This window comes from Meleagris gallopavo, chromosome 3, assembly GCF_905368555.1.
Source record: "Meleagris gallopavo chromosome 3, MGAL_WU_HG_1.1, whole genome shotgun sequence".
NCBI lineage: Eukaryota > Metazoa > Chordata > Aves > Galliformes > Phasianidae > Meleagris > Meleagris gallopavo.
The window spans coordinates 78883689-78896862 of record NC_139406.1 but is presented as its reverse complement, the minus strand read 5'-3'; the positions used below and the strand labels follow the sequence as shown (position 1 = coordinate 78896862).

The window sequence follows — 13174 nt, the reverse complement described above, 5'->3', positions numbered from 1 at the left end:
ATGTGTTTCCGAATTACCAAGTATGATATTAATATTCAATTGGTGAGCTGCTCTGTAAAAAGACAGTCCTGTTAGAAGCTTAAAATGCAAAATGTATGTCTCCATTTACTATAACTGCATACTAAAATCATGAATGTCATACATTAGAAAGAAATATTCAAGAGCCATTATAATGTAGGAAAAGACTGAATGCAAGGTACTCGATATGAGTTCTTATAATTAATTGAAATCATAAGCACGCAAAAGGAAGGAGAAAAAAATTCTTTGCCTACATGAATCTACAGTGCTCTGATTCATAAAAATAAATAAATAAGTAAATTAAAAATCTCTGGCTTCTGTGCTAATGAATACTTGAAAGGATTTCTATTAGAGATATATTACATACTCTGACTAAATAAAAACTTTCTTAAACCTTTTGCCATCACTTGTACTTTTTGTATCAAACTTAGGAACTCTCAGAGAAGTTTGGCTACGATTTTTTCTTATTGTGGCATGAAAAACAGAAAAAAATGTCTATCTTCTTACTGCTCTGAATCAATCCAGAGGAATTCACCGGCAATTTTAGTGCCACAATTCGTCATCTCAGCAGATGCTTTGTGCTTAGATGCTTGAGCTGAAGTCAAACATAGACCAAAAAAATAATTCCATATCTACAGGTCAGTGAGTCTCACCTCTGTGCCTGTGAAGATCATGAAACAGATCCTCCTGGACGACATGTTTGATCATGTGAGGAATGAGCATGTGATCCAAGACAGCCAGTACGGCTTCACCAAGGGAAGGTCATGCTTAAACAATCTGGTGGCCTTCTATGATGCAGTGACAGCATTGGTGGACAAGGGGAAGATGACTGATGTCATTTACCTGAATTTGAGCAAGGCCTTTGATATGGTCCCCTACCATATCCTTATCTACAAATTGGAAGGATGTGGATTTGATGGGTGTACCATCTGATGGATAAGAAATTGTTTGAAAGGCTGCAGACAGAGAGTGGTGATTAATGATCGTTCTATGTCCAGGTGGAAGCTGGTAACAAGCGGCATCTCACAGGGGTCTGTCTTGGGACCGGTGCTCTTTAACATCTTTATCAATGATACTGACGATGGAGTTGAGGGCACCCTCAGCAAGTTTGCTGATAACACCATGCTGAGTAGTGCAGCTGACATGGTGGAAGGAAGGGATGCCATTCAGAGGGACCTCAACAGGCTTGAAAGTTGGGCCCAGGTGAATCTGATGAGGTTCAACACAGCAAAGTGTAAGGTTTTGTACTTGTGCCAGAGGAATCCTAGACATCCATACTAGACTAGAAGGAGCGGTCCTTGAGAGCAGCCCTGCAGGGAAGGACCTGGGGGTCTTGATGGATGAAAAGCTTAACATGGGCCAGCAGTGTGCTCTTGCAGCTCAAAAAACAAATGGTATCCTGGGTTCCATCAGAAGAGCGGTGGCCAGCAGGGACAGGGAGATGATTGTCCCCCTCTACACTGCTCTCATGAGGCCCCATCTGGAGTACTGTCCAGGTCTGAAGCCCCCAGTACAAGAAAGACAGAGAGCTGTTGGAGAGAGTCCAGAGGAGAGCAGCAAAAATGATCAGGGGTCTGGAGCACCTCCCCTATGAAGACATGCTGAGGGAGTTGGGCTTGTTCAGCCTGGAGAAAAGACAGCTGACCTCATTGTAACTAGCTCAACAACACATCATCAGTACAGTAAAACTAACCTGTCTCATGGCCACCTTTCAGTACCTACAGGAAGCCTAAAAACAGGAGAGGAGTCAACTTTTTGAAAGGGTAGATAACACAGGACAAGGGGAAATGGTTTGAAGTTGAAGGAAGGAAGATTTAGTTTGGATGTCAGGGGAAAATTCTTTTCTATGAGAATGGTGTGGTGCTGAAACAGGCTGCTCAGAGAGGTTGTGGATGCCCCATTCCTGGAGGTGTTCAAGGCCAGATTGGATGGGGCCCTGGGCAGCCTGATCTAGTATTAAATGTGGAGGTTGGTGGCCCTGCCTATAGCATGGGGGTTGGAGCTTAGTGATCCTTGAGGTCCCTTCAAACCCAGGCCATTCTGTGATTCTGTGATTCTGTTATATAACAGTCAATGCATTGCAGCCTCTCTCACTGACTACAGCAAAGAGCATCATAAGACTGCAGATTCCATAATTTCACTCTGCAACTGAAGTTAGCTCAGGCAATTTCTTGAAACATATGACACAATGCCAGACTTAGGTACAGATTAGGTGATGAGAGGTTGAAGAGCCGTCATACAGAAAATGGTCTTGGAGTGCCGGCTGAAAGTATTTTTTCAATGGGCCATCGATGCACCCTGGAAGCCTAGAGAGCAAAGCATATTTTGGGATACATTAAACACAGCATCACCAGCCAGATGTAAAAAGGTGATTATTTCATTGATTCATAGGTTAAAACATTAATCAGTGCATTATTTAAATCTATTTGAATATTAAGCAAGGCTTTAACAAATGTATCTATATTACTAAGAAAGAAGCTGTATTTAAAACAAAATATATAGCTGTACTGCTTCAGCCAAGAAATTATATTATTCTATCACAAATGCTTGTTTTTTTTTTTTCCTTTTTCTTCACCACCCCCACAGTTCAGCAGTTTGCTTCTAGCTCTAAACAATACTGAATACCATGCATCTGCTCAGTTTTCTCAGTAACATCAAACACTGCATAGGTCTTTAAAGAAAAGAAAAGGAAGAAGTCATGATTATCATTCTCTGTTTGTCAAGTTTCCTCATGGCTACAGTGATAAGGAAGCTCTAGTGTGGTCCTTGCTCAGAGAAAACTATTCGTTGCAGCAAAGAGGTTGGGAAGATAATCTGAAAAGTTATATCCAAATATAAATAAGGGCAATAGACAGGTTGCCCAAGGAGGTTGTGGATGCCCATCCCTGGATGCATTCAAGGCCAGTATGTATGTGGCTCTGGGCAGCCTGATCTAGTGGCTGGCAACACTGAACATAGCAGGGGGGTTGAAACTAGGTGATCATTGTGGTCCTTTTCAACACAGGCCATTCTATGGTTCTATAATTCTATGACTAAGATCCCAAACTGTTATGAACTATTAATTTTACACACATACAGCATGAGGCCCATCCCATAGAATCCTCATACCTTAATTAGTATTATTTCAACCTTATATTGAAGTTCGCTAATTCAAAAATAAACAAATAAATAAATTTATACATGTAACCATATTGTTCTTGTTTGGAGACTATGAACTATGATTAGTTACTTCGTTCTGTAGTAAATGTGTGATATAGTGATATAGTAGGTCCATTTTGATCTCTAACTTTTCCAAAAAAATATTGCAATGAATATATGTAGTATTCAACTACTATTTTAATCTCATTTATGATTTAATACTTATGGCTTTTATTATTTTATTTTATTTTTTGTATAATGAGAGACAAAAAAGATTTTAAAGTAGGTAAGGTATGTTGTAGATTAGAATTTTTGTTTTATTTTTTGCTTGTTAAATTGTTTATAATCTATAAATATATATTTTTTAAGACATACCATGTGTATTTGTTTAATGTAGCAAGGTTTAGATAGCAGAGCAGAGAGTGCTGCAAGGTGTGGTCTCTATGAAGAGTTCAAGAGCTGCTCTACGTCAGATAACAGGCCAGAACTGCAGCCTGTGGAAAGGAGACTAAGGTAGAGCAAGAGGCCTGGCAGGAACTGCAGCCCATTTGGGATCTACAAAGGAGAAGTCCAGTGGTATAGACTTATGTTGCAGCAGTTCTTGAAGAACTGGAGCCTGTGGGAAGTCCATTTTGGGTCATTTTGAGAAGAACTGCATCTCATGGAAAGGACCTCACACTGGAAGGGGAGAAAAGAGTGTGAGTGAAGAAGCAGCAGAAAAGAAGTGTTATAGAATGACTGAAACATTCATTGCTCTGTGCCACTCAGGGGAGAAGACAGAAGAGACTGGATGGGGGAAGAAACTAGGTTTAGTGTGTTTTAACTACTAGTAGGTCTAATGTGTTATCGATAATTAATAAATTATATTAATGTCCCTTATTCTGAGTGTGGTTAATTCATGACACCAATTAGTGAATGATTTCTGTGTCCTGATTGAAATATATGATCTTTTTTTTTACTCTGTTTTCTCCTCTTGTTCTTTTGAGCAGGAGGAATGTGAGAGAGCAGCATTGTGGAGCTTAGCTACTTAGTCTGTTACACTACCATAACACAGTATTTTCATTGCCAAGAAACTAGTAAATTTTAATAAGGTCTCCATTAGTCAGAACTCATTGTGCTGTCTTATGCTGTATTAGATACTGCAAATATTGCTTTTTGTTGGAAGATATTCACCAGATTGTCATAGCTTTTCAGAAGTGAAACTGCTTCAGGGATTAGTTTGCTCATTATATCTAAGTGTTTTTGAACTTAGGCATTGTCTTAACATGACTATAAAATACACATTGTGGTTTGAATTTTAATGCCTCGTAATTCCCAGAACTTACTTGTTCAGATTACAAAAAATTCAGGCTTAGATTCTGAACTTCGGTTGAGCTGAATTTAGTGAAGGAAGGGAGGAAGGGTGGGAAAAAAATTTGGCATTATTATAGTGATCCTGTAATCCTGAACATAGTCAAAAATCTCCCCCTTGAGAATGTAAATGACAAAGATAAATGACCAAATGGAGTGAAGAACAGATAACTTCAAAAGTGGTACAAAACAGTAGATCTATCATCAGTTACCTTTTAAAAACCTGTCTGATCTCTGTAGCCTGGAGTCAGAAAGTCAAGCTGAATTTTGAACTGACACTAAATACTCCATGCAGAATTTAATTTATAATCCTGATGCTTATTTGTCTAGAATAAACACAAGTCACTTTTTTACAGATATTTTAGTGCCATGATACTAACACAACAAAAATAATAATTTGAAGTTGATCACTCAGCTGGTAGAACTGAATACACATCAGGGCATCAAACAAACCATAGGGAAGACCACAAGACATTATAGTTGTTAGTTTTCCAATCAGTAAGTTAATCTGATTTCTTCTTGTTTGCGAACTAATTCAAATAATAACCATGTTAAGTATTTCTGAGTGTGATTTTTTTTATATCAGACCTAATCTTTCCTCTTCACAAAAAAAAAAAAAAAAAAAAATATGTACAAAATCATGACTGCTCTCAGGATAGAAGGGAAGATTAGAATAGGACTGTGGTTCAGATCTCATAAATGTTTCAGTAGAATAGTGCTGTCAATTTATAGCTCTGACTTTAGTGGTAAGTGATTAAACTTTGACAAAATATCCTTCTTCTAAAACAGCACTGCATGGAAATGTTATTCTTTATGATTAATACAGTGAAGTGTGCACTGTTAAATGCCCGATTGAGTTGTATGCATTCAGAGAACTGTCATTACACCGATATATTAGAAGGTCCAGGCTGCAACTGAATAATGGCTATGACTTACAGAGGAAAGGAACTCTTAGAAGTCTTTTATACAAACAGGAGAACTAAGCATCAGTTGTGAAAGATGTTCCTCTGAACCATATTAAACATAGGATCATGCATCATGGTAAGTCATACAGAATTTCTATAGACAAGCAGCTGTGGCAGCAAACTTCAGAGGAATCCACTTTCCTTTTTCATTGCAGCTACAGTGTTAAAGAGTTTATCAGTTTAAAACCTTCTGAGGCGCTACAAAGTGTTGTAATACCATGAATTAAAGAACACCTGTAGTTTTTATTTTAGTCCACTTGAGATTTCTATGCTCTCACCAGTATCAGTGAACTCATCAGCCTCTAAACAGAATTGTTTTACAGTAAAGAATTGCATATAACCTCTATAGGAAATTATTTCTTAAAGTCCTTTGAAATGAGTCAGGATATCTAAATCCCACTTCCACAGTTTTATAGAAAACAAATAAATCACACTATTACATTGAAAGGACACAACCTTTGCACAGGTTAGTCTTACGTAACTGTCAGAACATTGCTGAACTTCATGGTACACAGATCTTGAGACAGTCATGAATTTATTCATTTAATTTTCTAAGCTTAAACTTTTATTGAAGACATTTATCATAAAAAAAAAATAAAAATTCTGTATATTCCATTGGACATCTTATGATAGAATCTGACCTCTAAGCCGGCCCTCTCAAGATCTTTCATTTTCTGTGAGGTCCTAAAGAGACTGTTAGGAAGATTATTAATTCTGTTCCCTGTCCTATCTCTGTTGTGTCCTCATCAATGTTATGTGAAAAAATCCAATTGTCCTGACCACAAAAATAAAGTCAGATACCTGTGTTGTGATTGTAGAACAGGTTTATAGTTCTGCTCCAGGCTGTGCTGGTCTGGCCAGGGCTGCTCACCAGGGATCTCTAAACAGTCTCAATCATATACTTTGCTTCACCTTATAATCACTACCTTTTTTTCCATTTAAACTCTTCACCATTTGTTCCAGTTTATTGATCTTACGCTCTTAGTCATTATTTTGTTGTGGTTTGAAGAGATAATGTGCTACACCCCTCCCTCCCTGCAGGAGGAGTGGAAATATGGAAATATGGAAAGAAAAAAAAAAATTGATTGAGGTGAGAGAACTAATTTATTAAAAGAAATATGAGATAATGCAGAATAATTATGAATAATAAATGAAGTGACCCAAAACAAGATGGGAGAGAGATAGTCCAAGTCCTTATCAGCAGGTGCTCACTGTTGGACAACTGGAAGGGAAGAGAGACCTCCCCCCTGCCCTGGAATCAGAAATCATGTGGGGAGTACCAGAGACTTATGGGGATTGTAGACCATCACTTCTCACCGTATCTTCCTCTTGGAGTGCCAGAACTCATATGAGAGTAGCTGGGACTGCTAGAAGCACAGGACACAGGAAGTGCACCCGGCACTGTGCTTAAGCATAAAACAGCTTGCCACGTGATGTCATGATATAGAATACTGATAAAAATAGTATTTTTTTATTTTTTTTTTTTCCCCTGGAGAACAACCAGGTATTCCATTTCTACGCTTTTGCTTATACTTAGCTCCTGACACTTCTTTCCTACAGCTTCTTAAGTTTCTGCCTTTCTTATAGATGTAGGTCAGGTTGTGCCAGATACATTTATGGTTTCATTTTCTGCAGGGTCAAGAAATTCCTTATCTTAAGAATTTTTAGTCTGAACGTGGGAAAGGGCTAGATATTTTCATGCTTGATAATATCTAGTATCTAAGTTGCAAGAAAATAAAGAAAACCAGACTCTACTTTCATCCAGACTGGCACAAGATCATATCACATAAGTTGTGAACTGCACCATATAACTTCCTTGAAAGTACTACAGACTACAGACCAGGGGATGTTACGAATTGATGGTCTTTCTTTTTCTACTGTTTTACTTTATGCAGAACAGTGACATCACCATCAGCAGTGGGAACCTAACTCTCCTTTTTTCCAGCTGCAGTTTCAACCTGAAGTTCACTCATTGTCTTTCTTTCTCCCTCTAACCAAGTTACAATTCTTTGATTGGTTGGTTGGTTTTGTGTGCTCTCTGTTTTGCTTTTCTTCCAGGCAAGGTGAGGGATCTTGAAGAAGAAACACTTAATACTGCCTACATCTCTGCAAGTATCATAACCTGCTATTTGGGAACTCTCCAAGAAAGGAAAGATTACTATGAAATCCCATTGCAAACAGATTTTAACCTACGTCCACTGCAATTTTTTTTGTGACTGTTTTTGTGTGAAGGCTTTTAATACAATGTAGAATAGTCAGCAAACTGCTGTGCTTTGCTAACAGATATCCTTGGAGGGCAATTTCCACAGTTCTAATGTGTTCCCAACATCTTCCAGGTCTGCCACCTTACACAGTGCACTGTATTTTAAGTGGATGCACTACTAAACAGGAAATACCTGCTGACACTTTGAAATTGTCACTCAGCTGTAAAGCAACTGTAAAGAATACAAAACATTAAGGAAAAATACCAGAAAGTTCTATGCTGTGGAGGTTTAAATTTATTCCCTCTATTTGTATTGGTAGCAGTTACTAATTAAAACTCCAAAATAGAATTCCTCTAATAAGGAATAAACATAAAGAACAGTGATTTCTTAGATTTTTTCCTGAACATAATGCTTGCTTTTAGCAACAACAAAAATGACATTTAATATGTCATTCACAGCAATAAATATTAGATATATTCAGAATCCGAGTGATATTAAAAGGTGAAAAACAACCTCTTGAATTTCCCTTTAAAAGAAAATTCTACAATTTTTACATCTTATTATTATTATTTTCATCGCATAAATTTGAAAGATTGATGCAGCAATTAGCCAGATAGGACAGAAGTTAATTAATCTGATTTACTCCTGAGACATAGTGTAGTGAAAAGTTAAGTATGATACATGTAAGAAGGAAGAGGGCCAAAAAAAATCAACTTGCTTGAATTTGAGAGTGAGTTTAGAAAACTCACTGGAATTTAGCCCTGAGGTAATACTTAAATAATAAAAAAATATTAAAACAGAAAAATGCTGATAAACAGCCAAAACTTCAGGGAGAACAGAGACTTCATTGTTTGAGGACACTATTTATGTGGAATATAATAAACACTTCATGGAGGACAAATACATGAATTGCAGCTATAAAAAAAGCCTGAACTATTGTTCAAAGAGTTCAGTGACAGTAATGTTAGTGTGTATGTTTTTTCCTAATGAAATGTCTACAGTTGAGATTTTCTGTAAAACATAAATAACAACTTTGCTCTGTAATGATTGAAAATACAAAGGTAGACAACGGAGAATGGTAGTAATGTAAGAAAGTGATTTATAAGTTTTCTACTAAGCAACTCATTAGCATGGTTCAAAGATGTCAAAGAGTTTATTACAATATTACTCAGGAAAGTATATTAATTAAATATTAAGACAAGGTCTCAGTGGAGCTGGATGAAAATACTCATCTTTACATCCTATGAAATGTCTGTATTTTTGTGAAACAAAAAATAATTAAAGCATTACATTTTGACCTGCCAAAACATTTTTGTTTGAGAAGGCCAAAATATTCCGTATAGATAAGATGAAAAAGTTTCAATTCAGTGCTACATTTAGAGTACAATATATAATAGTCGAAATGAAAATACCCTTATGAAGTGTTATGACACTATTCAGAAGTTATGTTACAACAAATTCCACTAAAAATTCTGTCTATTTGTTCTGTAGGCTTGGAGGTGTGGGTGAAAATTTGTCAGAGTGTAATACAACAGTAAGAAAAGATTTTTTGTAAGTATTAACTAATAAATGCTTATATCAGAAGTGTTGAACTGTGAAATGAGAGCTTCTCTCAAAGTTACCAAAGAAGGAAATTCTAGTTTTCAGTAAGATAAAATTTTGATTTTAATAATTGTGAACAGCATTTTTAGCCATCAATTAAACATTTATTTCATAATTAAGGAAAGGAAGCCTGGGAAAACTTGGGAAAGAAAAGATGTGTTGTGTTCTAAGAGTGAATGTCATCTGTCAAACATGAGCTCTTTCTTGATTTGATATAGACTTACTTGATCCAATTAACTAATGAAAATTTATATAAGAGAGCAAATAAATATCTGTCCAGTTTCAGTAACTGTGCTATAGAGATGCATTGCAGATTAACTAGGCGCCATCATTTTATTTCTGTTTATTAACTTAAGTATAACGGACAGTCAAGTTGATGAGAACAAAAATGGAAGGGGTGCATTGCTTGTTTTAGTCATACTTGATCAGGCAAATCAAACACAAAAAAATATGGATCAGTGAAAATATTCAAAGCAGTCTAAGAAGTTGAGTCATTAGTTCTCAGGTTAGTCATAACTGTGCTATATTCATATCATTAATATAACATGATAGATGTGAGTTAAACTTACAACATTTCAATGGTAGTATGTGAAGGAATTTCATGTTGACAAATTTCAATTTAAAAAATGAAAGGAAAAATTAGAGAAAAAAAAAGAATTTCAATTTAAAAGTGCAAACCACAATTATTCAGATTTATATGGTTGTAAAACCATCACTTCTTGGATGAAAAGTGTATAGGAAGTATAGGAAGTTAGAGTTACACCAGAATTGGTAAAAACTCTGCAGAATCAAATAGTTAATCTCAAGGAGCAATTAGAAAGAGAGAAACAGAATTCGGCTTTGTTGCAGAGCTTTCAAGGAACTGTTAACATGTAAGGATACTAGCGATACTGTCACCCATAGTTTGCCTCAAGAAAAAACTTTTCCTCACAAGGAACTACAAGAAATAAAGGAAAGACTAGACAAATTAGAAATTCCAGTAGCTCCATTATGTCCTTTGATAAAAACCGAATATACCTTCGATAATAGCGAGGATCTAGATCCTCAAATGAATGTTAAGGAAATTTCATTCTTGGCCACTGAGCTAGCTAAATTGAAAAGGGACTTTAGCTGCTCTCCAAAGGAATCAGAAACAGAATATGTATGGAGGGTTAGTCTAACTGGTGGTGACCAGATCCGGTTAACAGAAAAGGAAGCAGAAGGTTACTGGGGACCAGGAATATTTCTAACTACTGCTAACAATCATGCTCCCTGGTCATTAACACAAAGGGCTGCCTATTGGGCAGGTGGTCTTTAGAAAGGGGAGACCCTTTTACTGGAAAAACTGACCAATTAGTAGAGAGCGTTCAAAAGGCTGCTTGTCTCCAACCGATGTATGATAGAAAGCTGCAGCCACATCATGAATTGCCCATGATGATGCCCGTTGATCCTGAGAGGATGACCCCTTTAATTAGAGGGCTTCTGGAATCACTTAAACCCATAGGCATACAATTACAAGCAAGGATACAAGCTATGTCTCAGGAGGAAAGAACCCGGGCAGTGTTAGAAGAAACTATAACCCCCAACCATCTGCAGTCAGGATACAAACTATGGACGTGGAGGGGGGTAGCCCAAGAGTTAATTAACTATGGAAGAAAATACAGGCTGGTGGTTTCTTTTCCCAGTAAATCTGAGCCAAGAAGAGTAAGGCTTGCAGCAGCCAGTCTTGCCCCCAGGCCACCTAGCCCAAAACTTAATGGAACTGAAAAGGCTTCATCTCCAATAAAAACAGGTAGGAGGAGCATTGATCATAAACGTAAGTGTCTCTGAACACTGGACTGGCAAAAATGTGTTCCAAAAGATTTGATGAATGGATTACCCACAGTCAGGTTAGAGAAATTAGTTAAGTGGTGGCCAGAACAAAAGCTCAAGAATCCTGAGGAAAGCAAAACCCCAGGTCCTAGGGCCTCTCCCAGGGAACCTGAAGGGCTATCCAAGCCATTAGAAAACTGATGTCTTCGCCCCTGCCAAGTGAGCAGGGTAGGGGCAGTGAAGGGTGGATGCATTAGAAAGCTCACAACAAAGAGAAACACTTATCTCGATTGTCTCAGCTAACCTGAGGCTAGTTTCCCTAACCTTAATGGAATCCCTTAACAAATATCCTTGGAAAGTTAAGGACACCCCGAAAAAAGAATATAAAATTAACACTTGCTGGATTATTCCCTCATTTTTTAACCATATTAACAAAGCCCCCAAAAAGGGCAAGTTGGTGTCTTGTTTTATTTTACAGAACACTCCTGTGGACCTTGATTGAACACAGAAAGTACTCTAATGTTTTATGACAGAAGTATTGAAAATCTGATCATGCTAGAATGCTGAATATACCTCTTGATTACATTTTGTATTTTGGTTGCAAAAGTACTATGTTTTGAGTTGTTGTGGGTGGTAACGTTGTACCTCTATTTGTAATATTTATTTGTTATTGGTTATTGTTAAATGTATGATTATTGTCAAATGTATGGTTGTCCCTTTTCATTTTCTACCTTTTATTCATTACGTAATATTCGTGTCACCACTCCTAAAGAGTCACAGAGTGGTGTCTGTGGCAAGTTGATATTGTACTGTTACAACTCTTATGTTTGTTTCTTGTATGGTTCCATGTTTTATACAATGTGTTGTGTCATCTATGTAGTTTGTAACCTCCTCTACTTATGGGGAAGTCAAGCAGATCAGGGCAACATTTGTAAACAACCCTGATGAATCTTTTGTAATGATTGTATGAAACTTTTGACTTCCTTCCCCCTTCCTTCCTTTACCCTTATGCTTGCTATCCTTCTCTCACCATCATAGATCATCTGTGTCCCATTTTAAAGCAACCTTTGAGTTACGGGGTGGTGTAAGATATTATTCTGTTAACATCATAGTCTCAAAGCTTGCTGGGGACACAGATGGACTTGTCTGAGTCCAGGCAAGTCCTGGGCAAAGGTTGTGAAATCCTTTGTCTGGAGAACTTTCATGGACAAGGCCAGGGGCAAGGAGAGAGATAAGCTGCAGCTAAATGGCCGTAAAGCGGTCTTTTGTGTGGACTTATCTCCAGGAAGATGGCCATCTCAGGAGGTGCTGCACATGGCCCTTACGCAAGCGCCCAGGAATGCCACGTTGGCAGAAGAAGAAGGATAAAAGAGGAATCGAAAACCATGAGGCTGGGAGGTTTTTCTGGCAACAGATTCCTCATGAAGAAGAACAGGGGGTTTTTCTGGCAACAGATTCCTCATGAAGAAGAACAGGGGGTTTTTCTGGCAGCAGATTCCTCATGAAGAAGAAGAGGTTTCTGCCATGAGAAGCCTCGCAACCTGCCTCTCACTCCTGGACTTGCTCTGCTCTCTACCACGATGCTGAAGAAGAATAAAGGTGTCTGCCATCAGATTCCTCACCACGGAATTCCTGCGTGCTGGCGAACTCTCCTGGGCCTGCTACCTGAGTCCTGCTGCTTTCTCCTGGATCGGCTCCACGACTTCCTTCTGCCACCTGCTTGCTGCCCAAGGCCGGCCATGCTGCTGCTCTCTCCCCCTCCCTGCTGCTTCTGCTTCGGGCCTTCGAAACGTTGTGCAATGGGACTGCTCCTGGATCCTGGTGGTGACTATCCCCGCTTTACGCAATTCTTGCTTCTTTCCTATCTTTTCTATCGCTCTCCTTCCCTTCCCCGTCTCCCTGATTAGGATTATAATAAACTGGTTGGACTAACATATGAACCGTTGTTTCTTAATCTCACGCCGGGTATACAGATATTAAAAGAACCTCATCTCCCTTCTATAAATTGGAGTGAGACAACAATAATGTGAACAGATTTCTTCGGGGGAAAAAAAAAAAAAAAAAAAAAAAAAAAAAAACAGCAAGCAAAAATCCTCAAATAATTAT

The 13174-nt window shown here is 37.9% G+C and overlaps 1 pseudogene; it reads left to right on the top strand.

Annotated features, from left to right (window-relative positions):
- LOC146544783 (uncharacterized) lies at positions 1 to 11275 on the top strand (annotated as a pseudogene).
- Positions 11276 to 13174: the final 1899 nt, after the last annotated feature.